Raw genomic sequence first — 18,849 nt, 5'->3', positions numbered from 1 at the left:
AACTTTTAAAATTGTGATTGCTGTGTGATTGAGAGCGCCACTCCTGAAGTACAGGTTATGAGTGTCCGCCTCATTCGGTATATATTGCCAGATCTTTGTGGGAATTCTTTTCCTTCAGTAAACCTGGCAGGTTTTTTCATGAGCAATAAAATCCTAGTATATCGCCTACACTACACTCCTTAATGATTCACCCAAGTGAGCAGTTGGGTTGCCTTCAGTCTTGAATAATAAATACAAACTGCAGCACTGAATGCAGTGGTCTGCTGGTGGTAGGAGATGCAGTTTGGTTTAATGACAAAGGCTCAAAGGAAACATGGAACCAAATGTCCATGAGCACTAGTAGACAAAATCATTTTTATTGTCCTGGGTCAGCTTGGAATTCAGAAGTCTCCTAATATATTCCTTTTTGAGTACCGATTGTAATGTGTGCATAAGTGGAGTGTGATGGTCTCTTCCCCGACTGATCAGGGATTGGATCCAGACTTCTTTGATCAGAGATCCATTCTGATGATCCTTCTGCCGATGGAAGGGGGGAGCTATTTCCCCTCCCCAATGCCCCTGCCCCTGAAGCCTCTATGCCCCTGCCAATTGCTCAGAAGGATTGGGGATCCTTCAGAATGCTGTAGGCTGCAAGCAGAATTGGTGCAAAGGTCTTATCTCGCCTCCTCCAGTGAAAACCTCCATTGGATTGGACAGCATGTACCACAAGCAGAAGGTGCCATTGCATTTGCAGAACTGAAAGTATTGATCCAAACCATAATCTTTTACCCCCATCATGTGGTAGAGGCAATAGCTCTCTGCAACATAGGGCAGATAACTTTTGAAGTAGAAAAGCACTACACCCATGCTGACTCAGTTTAACAGGAACACTGATAAGCAATACTCAGATGTCACTATATAGAGAAATACTGAACCAATTCGTGCTAGACATTCAATCATGCAACAGTTGTACTATTTATCAGTGGCTCACTAGGGTGTGTGTTTGGGTGTGTGAATTGAGTTGCAATTAGTAATGCTATTGAAGCAACTTCCTGTCTTCATGTTGCAGTTCAAGGAACGAACCTGTACTCGACTTGGGTTTTTTTGGGTGGAGTAGTTCAAATGAAATGTTTGATTTATGGGTTTCTTTATATGCAGTTGTCTCCGTGAACAGAAGTAGTAGCTTTTTAAATAGAGAGGGTGGTTTCACTGCTGCCAGCTAATGTCCACACCCCATGTTTATATATACTCAAAAACCTAGGTAACAGCTAAGCTAGCTACTGTTATGCAGCAATAATTGGCTGTTTTAGGATGTGGGGACTAGAAACCAGCATGTTTCTAGTCTGTACAATGCAGGAACATACCTTGTGTAATTGGAGACTCACCCCCAGCCTAGTATGATGTTCATACTGTGGTAATATTCTAGTTTCCTCAGGCAAGGAGCGGAGTGATGAAAGTGTATGCCTTCGAATCCTCTTGACAGTGGTTAATGCACCCTTCTCTGGTCAGGGGAAGATGGCGTAATACTTTGAGCAACATTCCAAAAAAGATTTCTGCCATATCGGGCTCCAGGGTTTGCGTGCCATTGCCACCCATTGAACTTGAAAAATCCAGACCTTCAACACAAATTCAGTATTGCCCTTTCTGAGTGGCAATAGTTTTATAAGGTCTTGGGCAGAGAGGGCTTCCCCAGTCCTGCAACCTGAAATTTCTTGCCTAGGGATGCTGATGATTAGAATTTGGGACTTAGTCACACAAAGCATGAAGTGCTGGGAGTTGTACAGAAAACATGCTTGCCCTTTAATGTAGAAAAAAGAATTTTTCTCTCTCTACTTGTCAGTTGATAGCTTTGTTCAGGTTGGTGTGTGCAAAGAGGCTTTGGTTGCAATTAAAAATGACTCTGCTAGGTGAAAATGACATAGAAACCTCATTGGCAAATCATGGGCATCTAAATGTCCTGGTAACTTAGAACATATTCCCAGCCCTGGCCAGCTGGGAAGTTAGAATAATTCCTGCCCGCAGTATATGTAGTGTTGTCTGTTTAGAAGAGCTTGTTTTAAAATAAGTTTTTATCAGAAATTTTAATGCACATTTTATATTTTAGAGGTTTGGATAAATCCTGATATCTAATGTATATATTTACAAACACACACACACACAGAATATGAATATCAGGGCAGATGCAGTTACAATGAAAGACAACTGCCTAAATGAGGCATAAAAACAAACCAACAAAGACAGCTGTGTTGGGATGAAAAATATCTCCCAACACCCATAGCTATATAATACCTTCATTAGGACAAGCCAGGAATCATGAAATGTGCAAGCTTTCAAGTTCTCCAGAACTCTTAATCAGGTGAGATGAGTTGCAAAGCAAGGGATGGGGATGGGGAATAAAAATTAAATGGGCTGGGCCTTCAAGTCTAAAGATGGAGATTGCAAAAACGAATTAGCCTGCTAGGTGCTTGCCAGTGTTATGATCCTTGCAGGTACAGTATTTGGTTAAACCTGGAATTCTGGCATGAACAAGTGACAACTGCTCCCATTTTTTTAAAGTAAAGTTTAGCAGCTATGCAGGCTTCCTCAACCTCAGCCCTCCAGATGTTTTTGGCCTACATCTCCCATGATCCCTAGCTAGCAGGACCAGTGGTCAGGGATGTTGGGAATTGTAGTTTCAAAACACCTGAAAGGCCGAGGTTGAGGAAGCCTGGGCTATAACTTTAGCTGAGCCATGAAACTCACGGGGTGACCTTGAGCCAGTCACTGCCTTTCAGCTGAACCTACTTCACAGGGTGGTTGTGGGGGTTAAATGAGGAGGGGGAGAACCATGTGCACTACCCTGATTTCCTTGGAGGAAAAAAGTGGGATGGGAATGCACCAAAATAGAACATCTTCCAAATGAGATGGGCTTATTGACGTTGGCTGTAATCTTATGCATGCTTACTTAGTTCAGTGGGGATTACTTCTGAGTATGCAAAATCGAGGGGTGCAAACAGATTCACACTGTTTGCCTCTGCTCTGAAGGTTTTCTCCTGTAAGAGAGAAGCAGGGACATTTGGGTTTAATAGACTTGAAAATCCTCTGAGACCCTTCAACACGACCAAAAAGAAAGGAGAGAAACTGGCGCTGCCGCCGCTGGCAGCGCAATCATGTCATGTAAAAATGAACCATCTGTGCAGAATTGCGTTGTTAATCTGAAGAATGACTGTTGGCAAAGATGTACTCAATTCATCACGTGAAATATGCTTCTGTACAGTTCTAGAGAACTGTAGGCCGGGCATAACTCTTTGGTGCTATTGAGCTGTCATAGCGGAGGTAAAAGACCAAGGCTCCTACTGTGAGCCAGAAAAGACTATTCCTTCTATCCAGCGTTGGTTTGTGGGTGCTGGGCTTGCTGCCTTGCTGCTCCTGTTTTAATTGAGCATTTAATGGATTTGCTCTATACTTCTTTTCTCTGTAAAAGGAATTGTTACGTGGAAAAGGTAACCTATGGCGGGTCATCTTGAGTTCAGGGCAGGGGTTCCACAAACTTACATAAGTCACCACAGTGGTACCTCGGGTTAAGTACTTAATTCGTTCCGGAGGTCCGTTCTTAACCTGAAACTGTTCTTAACCTGAAGCACCACCTTAGCTAATGGGGCCTCCTGCTGCCGCTGCGCCGCTGGAGCATGATTTCTGTTCTCATCCTGAAGCAAAGTTCTTAACCTGAAGCACTATTTCTGGGTTACCGGAGTCTGTAACCTGAAGCGTATGTAACCTGAAGCGTATGTAACCCGAGGTACCACTGTACTTGCAACTTTAGATTCAATTCACTCACTGTAGGTAACTTTAACTTGGAGGGGTTTCTCGCTTCATGCTGTGTGTACTGTTTTTGTTTCCCACAATTCCTCTACCACAGGTGTGGGCAGACTTCAGACTTGGGGGGGGGGGGGGGAATCTCCTTCAGGGTATTTTCTGCTGGCATCCCATGGTCTGCAAAATAATGTCTGCAGGTAGGGTGGGGCTGAATGTATCCTAGGGAGCTTCTGAGGGACATGCTCAGCCCAGGAATCTGTTTTCAGTACCAGAACTGCTAACTCCTTGTGTTTCTTTCCTCACCCCCCTTTGCAACTGTGTGTTTTATTAGCCTAATTTGTTTAGAGGTGCTTTTTTTGTTGCTGTTGATAAAGGAAAATAGGAAATGCTTGCTCCACTGCAAACAGCTCATATCTATCACTTGCTGGGAACTTGGGAGGAGTGGGTAGGATTAATTAAAAAAACATTCTGTGCTTTGAGGAAGCTGGCTGCAGCAAGTATGTTTGCCACTCTTTTTTCTTCTTCCAACTCTTCCCATTAAATACATGAAGCAACTCTCTTGCTTTCGACTCCCCCCCCAAACATTAGCATGAAGCTGAGATAAAAGTAGGGCCAGTGGCTTCCTGGCCCCTTTATTTACGGATGGGAGCCGCTCTCCACTTGCCTGCTTTATATTTCTGGCACGAGGGTTAGAAAACTCAGGCTTGACTATCTGTGGTCCCCCCCCCCCCCAGCTCTGTTCAGTAGAAGTCAAAGACATAACATAGTTTTGTGGTGGTGCAAAGTCATATTCTTTATAGCAGTGCATTTTTTTTAAGTGTGCTAAAAGCTAGGGTATTGCATCCATATGGGCTACAATGGTAGAGGCCACCCAGGGAGTCTGAGTGTTTCAGGTGCACTTTGCATTGCGGTGCTCTGTGCCTTGGAAGTAGCTCAAGAAATGGGTGAACAATAACCACCATGATCTGACAACTGAACTGGGACTTGTGCCAGCGCCCTTAACTCTGACGTTTGAAACTTGGTGTGGTGTAAACCTGACCAAGTACTATACTTTCTGATTTCATCGGCTGCTGTGGGATCCCTAATTGGATTAAACAGGTGAAAATAACGCTCAAGTTGTGCTCCTTCACTTTATGAATGAATAGCGAAATGGCTTAATGCTTTTAGCAGCACAGCTCCACTTGCTGCCTCTTAGGAAGTGAAGGCCGCTTTGACATAACATTGCTCTGAGTGGGACCAGGCCCAAACTTCAATTAAGTTAGTGGGGGTGGGAGGCAGAAATCTTAAAAAGACTTCTGTGTGGAGGTGGAGATAACTGTTTGATCTGCAGCATAGCTGACATGAAAATGTGCTTAGAGCTCTACAAACTGCAAGGGAAAACTTCCCTCTGGGCACTGTGGCGGCTGATGAGGCTCTTCAGGGGTGGAGTGAAAGGTGGGATTTCTGAGCACAGTGGTACCTTGATTTACGAACAGCCCTGTTAATGAACTATTTGGTTTACGAACTCCGCAAAATTGGAAGTAGTGTTCCGGTTTGTGAACTTTACCGCGATCTACGAATGGAAGCCAAACCGTCGAAGGGCGCTGGCGGCGGGAGGCCTCATTAGGGAAAGTGTGCCTCAGTTTAAGAGCTTATTTGGTTTAAGAATGGACTTCAGGAATGGATTTAGTTTGTAAACCGAGGTACCACTGTAAAGAGCTTGGGGAACTGAAACTGTTTAGGCAGCTGAGGAAATTAGTGGCCCTGCAGCAACAGTATCCTGCTGCAACTAAACGTAGGAAATGGAGATGGTCAGCTCAGACACTTGCAAGGTTCTGACTTTAAATTGCTGAGGAGCAGGTTTATGTGCCAGTGACTCAAAGACTTGGAAAGTCCCTATACACTGGTATTGCATCTTAACACACATTTTACTTAGGCTTTCCGCTCTCGCCTGCAGCCTCTGTGTTTTTCAGGGGAAAGACCCGTCAAGCAGTGAGCCAAGAGGGGAAAAAAGCCCTTTCAAAAATGGTGTTCCTGCCACTTCTTTGCAAGGAGCATCCGCAGTGGGGCTGTAGCCAGTCTGAATTGCTGCTGATAGGAGGGTGCCTGTCTGATGGGGGGAGACTCCGGCTAGCTCTTGTGGGATGCGGTGGCGGCATACCAGTTCCTCTTCAGGAGAGAAAGCTGCACAGATGGCTTGCCTGCTGCTTAAAAGAGTTGCACTGGTTATGAATCGGCTATCTGGCTAAGTTCAAAGTGCTGGTATTGGTGTTCAAAGGCCACCAGGATACCTAAAAGACCGTCTCACCCCTTTACATACCTACCCAATCACTGTCTTCTATAAAAGAGGGTCTCCTGCAGATATGACCTTATCAGGTGATCCATTCTGTATGATGTAGTATTTGGACCTTCATTGTGGTGGCACCCTCCCAATTATACACCAGACCTTTCCTTTTTGACTCCCATTGAAGGCCTTCCTTTTTCAAAAAGGCCCTTTAAGTGGATTTTTTTTATATATATATCCCGATCTGTGTCAGATCTGATGCAGTTTTTACATATGACTTTATTGAGCATTAATGGCTTTGTGATGTTCCATGGGATGCTATTCATAAACTTTAAAAGAGAGACTAACCTTGCCTATGTGTGGTAAATGTCTAATAGGTTGTGTGCAATCCTTAGAGTCCCCCTAGTCAGACATGTGTCACTGGCCTGCTTGGTGGGGGCACTGAAGAATGTCTGTGCTGGGCAGAGGAAGCAGTGCTGCCCATCTTCCTCTCTTGGAGGTGATGTTGAACTAATGAAGGCAGACTGGTCTCTCAAAGCTGCACAGGCAAACCATTTCCTCGGTTAATGTTGATGAGAGAGAAAGCATCCCTTCCCACAAGTACTGGTCCCAGTTGATCACTTATTCCTTGCAATTAAATCTTGGTTGTGGTCAAATTCTTCCAGGACTGACAGCCAAGATGGCCTCTGGCCTCTCCCCTATTCTTGCCTAGTCTAGATGACTGGGGACTAGATGGCCCTTGGGGTACTTTCCAACTGTGCAGTTCTACGGCTCTATTCTGTAATTTTTGGCCCAGGGCTTAATGTGGTGGCCACAATAAGTGTGACTTGGGTGAAACATTGGTTGTTAACAAAAATGGGAACATCTTTTAGGCTTATGCCATGAGTCTTGCGTTGCTTGCCTTGATCAAAATGCTTTAAAACAGACTAGTTTGAGGAAGTAGCCAAAATATTGCGTGTATCAAAAAGTTTTAAGAGGTGTACCAGGCTATGAACATTAAAATGTTTTTCCTTTGACTAGAACACTTCCTTTTTCTGAATGCTGCTCTCTGCCTGTGATGGAGCCTGGCTGAACTGTGCATACTTGCATGAATGGGATTTCCTCTCACCAATCCTGTTATGTGTGGTGACTCTGGATGGTTTCAGATGGAAAAACTGAATCAAAGTGTACATTGTAGTCAAGGATTTCCCCAAACAGTAATCACTTCTGATTACTTCCAACGTGTTGGTTTTGGCTCTAAAAAACCCGTATACACTGTGGCTTTAGTGTTTGGCGTGTGCTGCACAGAAGATATTTGGCTCTACCATATCTAAATAGCTTCACTTATCTGTGCAGTCCTCTGCTGGTGTGATGGCTGCCTGGAAGCATCTTGACCCACACCCAGTGTGAGTAAACATGCTTGCTAATGCTGTGGATGTTGGTCTTGGAAGCTCCCCAGACTTTGTCACTAACCATGTAGCCTCTACTACTGACTGATTGCTAAAACAAGCTGCTGCAGATGAGTAACTGGAATCTTATGAGACTTTTTTTGAGCATATTTATATGGATAAGGAACAAATATTGGGGTAAGCTAGTTGGGGGAAAGATGGCCACTTCCAGCTTCACTCCAAGCCAGATGTACCCTTTCCTGTTTCTGGGAAGTATCCAGTATTTTGAGTCTGCATTCTTCTACTACTGGGGATAGATAAGGCCAGAAGAAGTCGTTGGACTACAGCTCCCATCAGCCCCTGCCAGCATGGCTAGTGATCAGGGATGGTGGGAGTTATCTGTCAGCAATTTCTAGGGGTCACCACATTGGCCATCCCTCTATGAAGCAGCCTTATCTGATCTCCCACAAAGGGCACCAGGTGGTAGTTTACTCTTCATAGAGAAGGTGAGCATTGAGGGCTGTGTCTCTGAATAGTTCCTATGAACAGTATTCAGTGATCAAAACTGAGCAAGATGAGAGAAGTTTAGTTGGCTGGTTTTGAGACCTAGCTGGTCTGTTACCTGAGATACCAAATAGTTTGAGAGTTGGTATTGCAAAGGCTTTGGCTTTAGGAAAAGCTAAAAATAAACTCCCATTGTGCTTTTAGATAATGAAGCCTAAGGAGATCTTGCACAACTCCCTTTAGAGTGCAAGTCAAAGGTGTTTGGGCCTACTTATTCCAGGTCTACCACCCTGACCTCTGATAGGTCGCTGTAATAAGGACAACTTTAGGAAATGTAGACTGCCAAGAAGGTTCTGATTTTTTGTTCTGGGCAGGGTACTTATAGCAGAACATACTGCAGAGACATATAAAGGATGTCAATGCATATATCTAGTTAATAGTGTTGGGGGGAAAAGCGCATTGCTCCTTGATTGCTGCCTTCCTGGCAACAGGAACCTCAGATGTAGTTATGATCTGTGCATGAACTGTAAATAGCAATAATTGTCTGCATAAACCATACATTTTGACAAGACTCTGTATTATCAAATGAGAGGGTATTGCGAATAGGAAATGAGAAGGCAACAGTGGCTTGAAGCTGACATAATTTGCACTTTTAATGCCACAGACTCAAAGCCAAACATACCTTAAAGATAACTGCAGGCTTAAATGAGGGTCTGTTGTCTGCAATTAGCCACTGAAATAGGAGTGTGATGTGCATAGTCCTTCCAGCCTCGATCTGAGGTGGCACTTTTCTTGTCCAATTGGAAAGCTTTTGCAAACTGTTGATGTTTACTTGTAGTAGAATAATATGCATTGAACTATGGCATATGTTGATGATGGTTGTGTGGGTTGCCAAGCCCACAGAACCTGCATTCTTCTGCCTAGTCTTTCTGGAAGGATTGTTTTATTTCTGTCCTGCAAATGTCAAATTGCAAGACTGGCCTGCCTTTTGGAGAATGAAGTTCTGGTTTGTGAGAGGCCTTTTGTGGGTAAAATAACAAAAATGACTGTGCAATTTATCATGCACTGAATCCTCCTAGTATTTTCCAGTTCTGTTGTAATTTCAATCTTCTCCCAACTTGGTGTCCTCCGGGGTAATGATCACCTGAACTCACTTCAGCCGGTGTAACAGGGATTGTAGAAGTTAGTTGGGGGAGTCTAGTGTATTTTAGATACACTTTCATTATAGCTTTCTATACTTTCATGGGGCCATGCAGGGTTTCTGTAATGTGTATGCTATCTGTTTCATACATTCTGCCCCCCACCCCAGATTTCTTTGACAGCAGAATAATGGGAGTTCCTACCTATATTTACCTAAATTTAATAGCATTGGAAGATGGAGCATCTTATCTTACTCTGCAGTCATATGCTGTTGTTTTTGAAGTGAGGTTTGAAGACATGGAAGCACCCTAGGCAGGAGCCATATGTGTAATGTGCCTTTCAAACAGTTATTTTATATGGCTGCCTTATTCCAGAGCCAGTGGCTAGTTGATCTAGATTCTAAATACACAGTGAGCCGCTGGAGAAACATACTTACCGGAGTGTTCAGTTCCTTTTGAGGCCTGGTGATGGGCGTCCTGTCTCCTTCCTAAATGATCTATCACTGGAATTACTGTTTTTTTTCCATGTGCTTGTGATGTGTAGCCACTGACTGGTGCATTTTATTCATGAGTGGGCACTCTAGTATTTCGGAGAACAGGCTGGTGGGATGCCTGCCTGAAAATAGAACCATGAACAGATATTCCAGACAGCAGCCTCAAGCAGCAAACTTGAAGGGGGGCATTGTTGTATGTCTAGACGGCTACCATGAACAATGTTGTGGGAAAGTTAATACCTCCTTTCTGGCATATCTGAAACGAAATGCAGGATTGGAGCCTTAATCAGCAGGCAGGGCTACTTCAGAACACTATTGTACTCATACGGATGGCGGCAGATTACTGGGAATGGTGGGTGAATGTGGGTGCAGACGTAACCGTAGGGCTTTCCAGACAATAGTTTTCCACACCATTAGCTGTTGACTGTAGTGCTACCTCTGAAAGCACTTTCCTGACATTGTTTTGCACAACCTGTCTTGGACTGTCCCACCCATTCTGTTCCTGATTTGCCACTTTGGCCTAGCAGCGATTAGCACAGTCGCCATGTGCTTCCATTGGAGCTGCCACTCCTTGACTGTCAGCGCCCTGGGGGTCCAGTGGTGCAGCTCTGTTCTTCAGGATGCTTGCTTCCACAGCATCCATTCACCCGTCGGTTGTTGGATGAATGAATCTAGAACCTCTGAGGTAGGTTTGGGCTGCCAAAGCAATTGCCATAGAAGCGAGAACGAGAGATCTCTATAAACGCTTGAGGCAGCTTGCGTCGAAATGAATGGCAGCATTGGGGGGTTGGGGAATGGTTCTGTGCATGTGCAGGTTAGGATGGCTGCCAAGAAAAATTTCCTGGGAATATGTGCATCAATATTCGGATGCTTCGCAAGGCAGTGTTCCAGTCAAGCCAGTAACGAAGCAAACTGATCTCATCTGCAGCTTCTGGGGGCTTTTCACATACATGGGGAACAAGGGGTGACCTCACTAATGTGGAATGTGCTTTGCTTAGTGTAAGAGGGGGGCCTGTTCTCCTGGGGGTTATTGTCAGCATAACAAGTTTGCCAATGATGTCATTTATTCAAAGCGTGCTGCAGCAGGCTTTAAGGACACAGGAAGGGCTTTTCGAAAGCCGAAGTTTCTGTTTTAGTAATAAATGGAACCAAAGTTCTCCAGGTTGGCTGTAGAAAAATTTTATTGGAAAAGGAAGCATTACCAGGTGCTGACTCCTGTTATACCACTAGTGCCAGATCTTAATAGCCAAAAGGCTCTTAACTCAGAACTGTGGTGGTAAACGTTAAGTGATAACAAGAACTGGTGAAAAACAAACCTGAGCTTGGACTTAAATGGTGATCACTTAGCAAATGTGCCACAGATGTTTTCTAAGCAGCATAATAAAGCACCCCAGTATTCATTGCCATACTTCTTGGCATCCCACTTGTTGGCATCTGTCTCAAGAGGTCAAATTAGCAACACCAAAGTGACCTCCCTGAGGCACAAGCCTGGGCAGTGTGTGTGGAGCTCCAGGGCTGCCCAGGGTACAAGACTGTCCCACCAGACTCACTGCTGTGGTTCAAAGGAAAGCAGAGCAATGCTTTTGGCACCAGAGTGGCTGCAGGAGTTGTCAGAAGGAGGGGTACAAGGCACCATCCAGCCGTCTTAAGGACTATACTCTGGATATGTGTAGGGTTTATTCTTGAGCCATTTCTTCTCCTGAAGTTATCTCATAAGGCAGTGGAGTTTTAAGACCAGAGTTTTCCTTCTAGATGGGCTAACCTTCCCAGGTTGACGAGCTGCCTTCCAGGCTGTTGGAGTCACTATGGGTCTCGTTTGCTTAATCCACCAGAGCCTGTGTTTGCATGCAGGGGGAAGTCGCTAATTTACCAAGGGTTTGAGACCCATTGGTTATCCTCACCTGATTTAGCTGGCCAATGGAAGCCATTCCCGGGGTGTGGCTACTGTCACATGCTGACAGCTTCTAGGAGCCACAGGTGAGAGCTGAGTGCAGGATGGGGACTAAAGGTGGACAAACTACCCCAGGAGGGGTACAATGTGTCCCCTACCAGAGTTACCATCCCTCCCCTCACACCCCATACCTTTTTATTTAAAATGCCTACCGCATTCTTTAAAAGCACAGTCCTCTTGGGAGAAGAACTTTGTTAATGTGGCTCTGGTTGCATGAGGTTCAGTTCACACTGCTTTCAGGGTAAATCACAAACATGAAAACCTCCCACTTCTGATAGCTGTGTGCTTTATTTGGAGGCAGGTGATGGGAAAGTTAGCAGTTCTGTTTTAAGGGGCAGTACTGCAAGAGTAAACAGGGCAGGGTATGTTGCACACAGTACTTGCAGGACTAAATCATCCCTGCAACCATAAGATTTGACACTTGCTTAACATGGAGACAGTATTTCCATGTTAAATACTACAGCTGCCGAAGACAAATGGCTTGTGACTCTGTACTAAGAAACTTGAAACTTCTAACACTTATTCAAAAACTAAATGCCTTCTGAGAAGCGGGAGGTGCAGGGAATAGTGTTGGTCCTTGTGGTGGTTGGGGGTATAAAAATGCTTCCTTTGAACATGGCGGGGGGCCCTAAACCACGGGCAGTATTTGGCACCCCCAAAAGGTGGTTCTATGTGCTCTCAAGATGTGTTGCCCATTCAAAATTATATTGAAAATTTAAATTTTACTGATTTTAATGATAAATGGTTTGAAATGATACACAATGGTGGATGGGACCATTGCAAGGGAGTTTTGAGAACTGCAGTTCGCACCACACGCATACTAACACTTAAGCCGCACCCATTTTGATATGTGGCCCCCGGAGGGTTGACAATTGGTCATTGCGGCACTTTACCCAAGAACCACATCTGTCTGCAACAGACTCTTGATTTGAAACGTTACGTGCAACAACTTTATCTTCCCTAGTTTACAAGACACCTAAGGATGCATTTGCAGCCATTGTAAGGCAACTGATGATGGCGGGATTGGGATCATGTGGCCCTCCACTTGGTGGACCAACTCACATCAGCTGCAACCAGGGATGGTGGGAGATGTAGTCAGCAGCATATGGATAGCCACATATCCCCCCTCCCCCACGCCTTTTCTAGTATGTTCTGTATTTTCCTTGTAGTATCATACTCTGGCTCTTTCCTGGTGTCTGAAATGATTAGTGTCCAGAATGGTAGCTGTGTTAGTCGTCTTGTAGCAGGAACATCAAATTCATGTGGTACTATCAAGTCCAACACAGTTATTATGATGCAAGCTTTCATGGACTCTGACCACATGACTCTTCATTGGAAAAAAATTAAATGGTGGAGTTCTGCCTTCAAGGAAATCTGCAAATATCATTTCTATTCACAACTCTGGTCAAGAACTTGCACTGCTCCTTCCTGCAACATGTTTATTCTCTGTACTAGAGTTCAGAGATCATGTCCTCTTGCTATGGTTTGGACCCACAGGCTTGAGTCTTAAGGTCAGGAGGAATGACCTGTTTCAGACATTACGACAATTCATGTCCTACCATAATGGGAACAATTTGTAGTGAGACATGTGTACATATGCTTCCATTGTTTGATGGGTTGCAACATCCCATTTCCTGCAAACTCAACAAGCTGTGTCTGATGTTGCCTAAAAGACCTATCTTAAGGTAAGCATATGAAGCCAAACTCTCTGCTACAACTAGAAAGCTATTTGGCACCCTCTGTTTGCTTTGTCATGGGGGTGATCTGCTTCCAAGGAATACATCTTGCAGATTTAGGCATACGGGGCTGCTGCAACTTTCCTCAGAGCTATTTCTGGCCCTAAACATCATTTATGCTTTTAATGGTCATGTGTTTTAGACTCTCCTCTTGTGAGTTGTTGGTGGTTAACATGCTGGTGAACAATATGCCTCTCCCAAGTGACAGTGTGTGTGGATGTGAGCATATACACACCGCATTGCAGCTTGGTAGCAGAACCTTTGCTGCTGCCCCTTTAAGGCATATAGTAATCTTTGCTCAGTTCTAGTGGTTCTTTTTTTTTTTTAGACTATAAGCTAACAGTATCAAAAATAACATGCTTCGGGTTTATAATAATCTCAGTGGTCACATTTGTCATTTTAAATTGCAGATGTGTCACTAAGCTCTGCCCTCTGTTCCAGCGGAAGGCCCCCCAAAAAGAGAAGTTACCAAATTATGTACTACTAGCTGCTGTTATCTGCATGATCTGCATCAAACCTACAAAACTGGCTTACACTTTTTCATGGAAAAATAGCTGTGCTATACCAGTGGATTTCAGCCCTTATAGGTTAGAGGAAACACACCTTTTTTTTTTAGTACCATGGCCCTTTCTCCCTGCCCCCGACATCCACCTACAAAGTAAAAACAGGTAATGCACTGTAAAATGTTGACAGACCCAAGCATCCTGTGGAACCCTTGTTGGAAAAGGTGCAGTCTAGAAGGCAGCAAGCACGTTAGGTGTGTGTCTGCCTATAAGGCATGCCAATTTTCAATGCCTCGAACCCAATGTAAGGGGTCACCCAAGGTGAAGGGGTGCATTTGGCTACAGAAGAAATCCTGCCATTTAAGTTATAGTGGCTCATACCCTTTGAGATACTGTAAATCCCTTAAAAGAAATGTCATGGCTGGGGATACTGTATTTTAGTTGTATTGCCTTGTAGAATAATAGCAATCGCTCTGAACTATTACCTGAAGTTTTAAGTACAAAATTCTGAAGGCTTGCCAAAAGAAGTATATTACTCTCTGGACACTAGGTTTATAAATGATACATCTGTCGCCCTTCCCTAGGAGCCTTGGGTGTAATCTCAAATCAAGGCTAGGCCAGGAGAAGACAATCTCAGAGACATTATTCATAGAATCATAGAATCATAGAGTTGGAAGAGACCACAAGGGCCATCGAGTCCAACCCCCTGCCAAGCAGGAAACACCATCAGAGCACTCCTGACATATGGTTGTCAAGCCTCTGCTTAAAAGTTATTCTTACTGAATAACTCAGTTATTCTTACTGAAAACATTGCAAAAAGTGGATACCCTTTCAAGAAATAGTGTGGCTAACAAATACAAATGAACTGGAGGGAATAAATTTGAATTTGCACACCATAACCGAGCTAATGGCAAGTATGATGACCTACAGTGGACCTAAGAGTGTGTGCTGCCCAGAGCCTGCTGGTAACCATTTTTAAAAAATCCAACATAAAATCTTTTCTAGAAGTCTTACTTTCCTGCCCTCAACTTACTTTGCTCCCGGCATTTGAAAGCAAGCCCAAATAAAACCTATTTTGGGATTGGGTTAGGAAAATCTAGGGGAATGGGCTGCCATTGCAATGGAGCAGCCTTTTTCTCCATGCTCTTGCTGTTCTAAACTAGGTGCACAGGTGGCACAGTCAAGATGCCCGGTTGCAAAGTGGTGTCAAAGTTTGGAGTTTGTGCTGTTTGCTGAACTTCTTACTTCCACAATCCAAATGGTTGCTATGCCAGTTAAGAACTGGCCGCCTTTCATTCTTGGCCAGTAGTACTACATAGGAGCTTGTTCACCATAGGTATGTCCCAGTTTGGTCACTTCCAGAGTCATAATATCATAAAACTGTAGAGTTGGAAGGGACAAGGGTCATCTAGTCCAACCCCCTGCAATGCAGGAATCTCTTGCCCAATGGTGGGGGGACGGGACTTGAACCCATGATCTTTGAGACGTAAGAGTCTCATGCTCTACCGACTGAGCTATCCTGTTTCAAGTGACAGTTAACCTGGTTTTCTCAAGCTGCCAAATCTAGCTTATAACAATACTGTCCTTCCTTTGCCCATGTTCTAATCTCTTGCTCATGCCAGTAAAAAGTTCTTCTGTGTATTCCAGTTACCAAGGAAACTGACCACAGTAGCTTATCGTGTTTCCGCTAATTGTCTTAAGAGCAAATTCCTTGTAGTACTGCAGCAGGACAAAGTTTTTAAAAATTAACAAATTCACTTGACTATTATGCAACGAGGTTTTAGTTGGTGTTTCCCAGTCCAGGCACTCGTGAATAAACTGAGCCGTAAACTTTGTTTTGAACGGTGGTCCTGCAGAATAGTGGGTTGCTGGCAAAATGAGAACTGTTTCTAAGCAAGGCAAAAGGTCCTATTGGGTGTCCCTCTGGACTGTATTGAAAAGAATTCTTTGGATTGCAGTGCAGAACTTAACCCAGCTAGTAAATGCCAGTAATAAACCTGAATAACTATTCTTCTTTTTAGTAAATATTTAACGCTGTTCTCCAGGATCTGACTAATTCCCAGGGCTGCAAGTACATACTTGCGAGATTGCTCAGTTTCAGTATTGATCAGTCATGTCAGGTTCACAATGGGCTGTAAGTAGGAGAAGGGGCAGAATGTTACTACTGTTTTGAACGTGTCCCAGGTTTTAAAATGCATGGGTAACAACCAAAGATGTATTTGGAACAAATTACAGCAATTTCTGAAGAACTAGCATCTGAAAGTGAGAAGGCCACCAGCTAAATACTTAAACAATTCACTGTTGGAAAAACAGAAAAGAATCAGTGGTACCTCGGATTAGACGCTTCAGGTTACAGACTGCTAACCCAGAAATAGTACCTCAGGTTAAGAACTTTGCTTCAGGATGAGAACAGAAATCGTGCGGCAGCGAGAGATCCCATTAGCTAAAGTGGTACCTCAGGTTAAGAACAGTTTCAGGTTAAGAACGGACCTCCGGAACGAATTAAGTTCTTAACCCGAGGTACCACTGTATGCTAAATTTGTCTTCTCTGGCATAGACTGTCGGCTGATCGGCAGAGATGCCTTGTCGCTATTTTAATTTGGATTATTTTATTTGCTGTTTTAATGTGCTGTAAGCGGCTGTTATAAGAATTTTAATACCTTAGATATATAATAAATGTTCATAAATATACCAAGCAAACACGTACATAAATATATAAACCACATATCTGAAGCAGCACAGGAGGGCAGTCCTGAAACCATTTTAACTCCCAAACTGACCAAATGTTTCTCTGCAAGGAGGGAAGAAATGAAAAACAAAACCTTCCCATTGTCCCAGGTATTAAGTAATTACCATCTCAAAAGGAATGGCCAGACTACCAGAAAAGGCAATCAGATAAGGCATTATCAGATAACCTGGCAGTCAGGAAAAACAACAACCATCAAATTTCTGTTGTAGACCGCCTTTTCTGTGATGTAGGTATTATGTTTGTGGGGGGTGGTCTTGGGCTACACCCCTTCTGTGATGTATGTATGGAGGGGTGGTCTGGAGCTCCAGGGCAGGAAATTTCAAAATGGAGATATAAGGCCTTGCTCGCCATTGTTCGAGGTCCTCCTCCTCTCTCCAGCGTGTGGGGGAGCACCCTGTTGCAACAGTCAATAAAGATCAAGCTTACTAGCTGCTTTGCTTCTCAATATTCTCTGGTTGGTCCCTGTTATTTTCTCCTACCGATAGAGAACCTACAAAAGGACTCTATATGGGCTCTTGGGTACCCCATAAGGGGAAAGGAACAGTTTTTTTTAACTTATATCACTGCATAAAATGATATAGAAATGAAATGAATAATAATGATTAAATCCCCACTCCCAAAAGGCAACTAGACAGTCTTGTTGTTATGACTGTAACCTAGGTTGAAGGTGCCATTTGGCGATGAGCTTATATATGAGCTTCTAACATCTCTGGATGTTGTTGGACCATAACTCCCATCATCTGTGACCATTGGCTTTGCTCACTGGGGCTGATGGTAGTTCAGTAACATCTGCAGGGCCACAAGTTATCTGCCCATGCTCTAGTAGTCACCACACAAGATCATATGAAGGCCTCCCCATTGTGTTTCTATAGACAAAGTTTCAGCCTTAAATTTGGAGCACTTTTGACCTGCGGTGCCTGTATCACTATGGAAGCCTGCTTCTGCCTGAACCGTTTTTCTTCAGCGATGCTTGTAAATCTTTGCCTGTGGCTAATGGCTCTAAGCAACTCAATTCATTACATTATAGCTCTATCCCTCAGCAGCTAATGTAGGGCCTGCCCTCATATGACTGCATATTATCTAAAATACAATGATTCAGTTAGGAAATGCGCAGGTAAAAATTTGGTGCCTGCTACCCAAACACATTACTAGTTTTTGAGTAGAAATGTTTTCCACATAAGGAGGAAATGTCCAATGAGTTCCTACACTTTGTGCAACTTTTGGTTCACTGGTGGAATTACTTTAGGCTACTGTTTTCTTGCAAGGCCTTGCAGCTGTGAGAAGAGGCTATTGCACACCCCTTTAAATCTTGTGTGCATATTGTAGCTGTATAGTGAATTGAGCAATGACCCTCTGGAATCCGACAAATCTCAGACTTCACATGTTAAAAGACCAGTATGCAGCCACAAAGCTAACTTATCTTCAGCAGTTGATCTGCCCTGCAAACTTGGCTTGTGTGAGTCTACAGCTTAAATGTTGCAATTTTGCTAAACACTGTTCCTCAGGCCATGTACCTTCATAACCTCCAGACTGAAGCTGTATTGCTTAAGCAGTTTTAAGATGCAATTAACAAATGACAGTGGCTAGATAGAAATTCCACTGTTAATTGCTCATGAAATATATTTGTGCTTGGGGCCAGAAACATTGCAATAGAGCTTTGCAATGGAGAGAGTTGTGTAGGTGAGCAGTTCCTCATCATGAGACAGTGCCTTGCCATAGTCTGTGAGTCCTGGTCTAGTTCAAACAGACCTGGCAAACAGGGCTTGATGTGAGTCCTGAAAATATTTGGATAAGAGTTCCCAGGAAGGACTTGTTTTCATAACTATGAATCTTTAAATTTCCCTGGTGTGATTTTGGTTTTACTACTGGCCAGAGTGGTGGTACACTGCAAACCTCTTCATAAGTTTTCTAGCCGCAGTATCACTTATGCAAGGACTCATTTTATTTCTAGATCTCTTTGGTACCCAGTCACAAATAGCTGTTGTACGAGTCAATATAGAAATGAACTTTTGCTTATTTTACATCTGAGCTAGGTAGTAGGGAAGCTTGCTTTCCAAGTCCAGTTTTGTCGGCATGATGCCATTTTAGAAGCACATTCATCTGTTTGGCTTTCTAGTTTCATCAACATACTGATGTGTCCCGGGCAAACGTTGACTAGGGTACTAAGGAATTTCTAGCTTGGTAGAAAGTCTGCTACTAATAGTTGAGTGATAAGGAGGGGGAATACTTGGACTAAAAATAACATTTTCATATTGATGTGAATAAGCTATAGCCAAATATGCAACAGGATGGAAACCTAGCTGTGTAAATGCTCCTTTTGTTCTCTAAATTCTAAATGACTGATGCAGATTGGTTCCATCTTGTCTTTG

At 43.6% G+C, this 18,849-nt stretch overlaps 1 protein-coding gene across 7 annotated transcripts in view; it reads left to right on the top strand.

The window, feature by feature from the left end:
* The window catches only part of FLNB (filamin B), an 83,999-nt gene that overhangs the window by 5,940 nt on the left and 59,210 nt on the right, over window positions 1–18,849 (top strand). The gene's annotated exons all lie outside the window — the stretch shown is intronic.

Source organism: Podarcis tiliguerta (genome assembly GCF_965153285.1).
Source record: "Podarcis tiliguerta genome assembly, chromosome: 2".
Lineage (NCBI taxonomy): Eukaryota > Metazoa > Chordata > Lepidosauria > Squamata > Lacertidae > Podarcis > Podarcis tiliguerta.
This window is presented reverse-complemented; position numbering and strand designations above follow the sequence as displayed.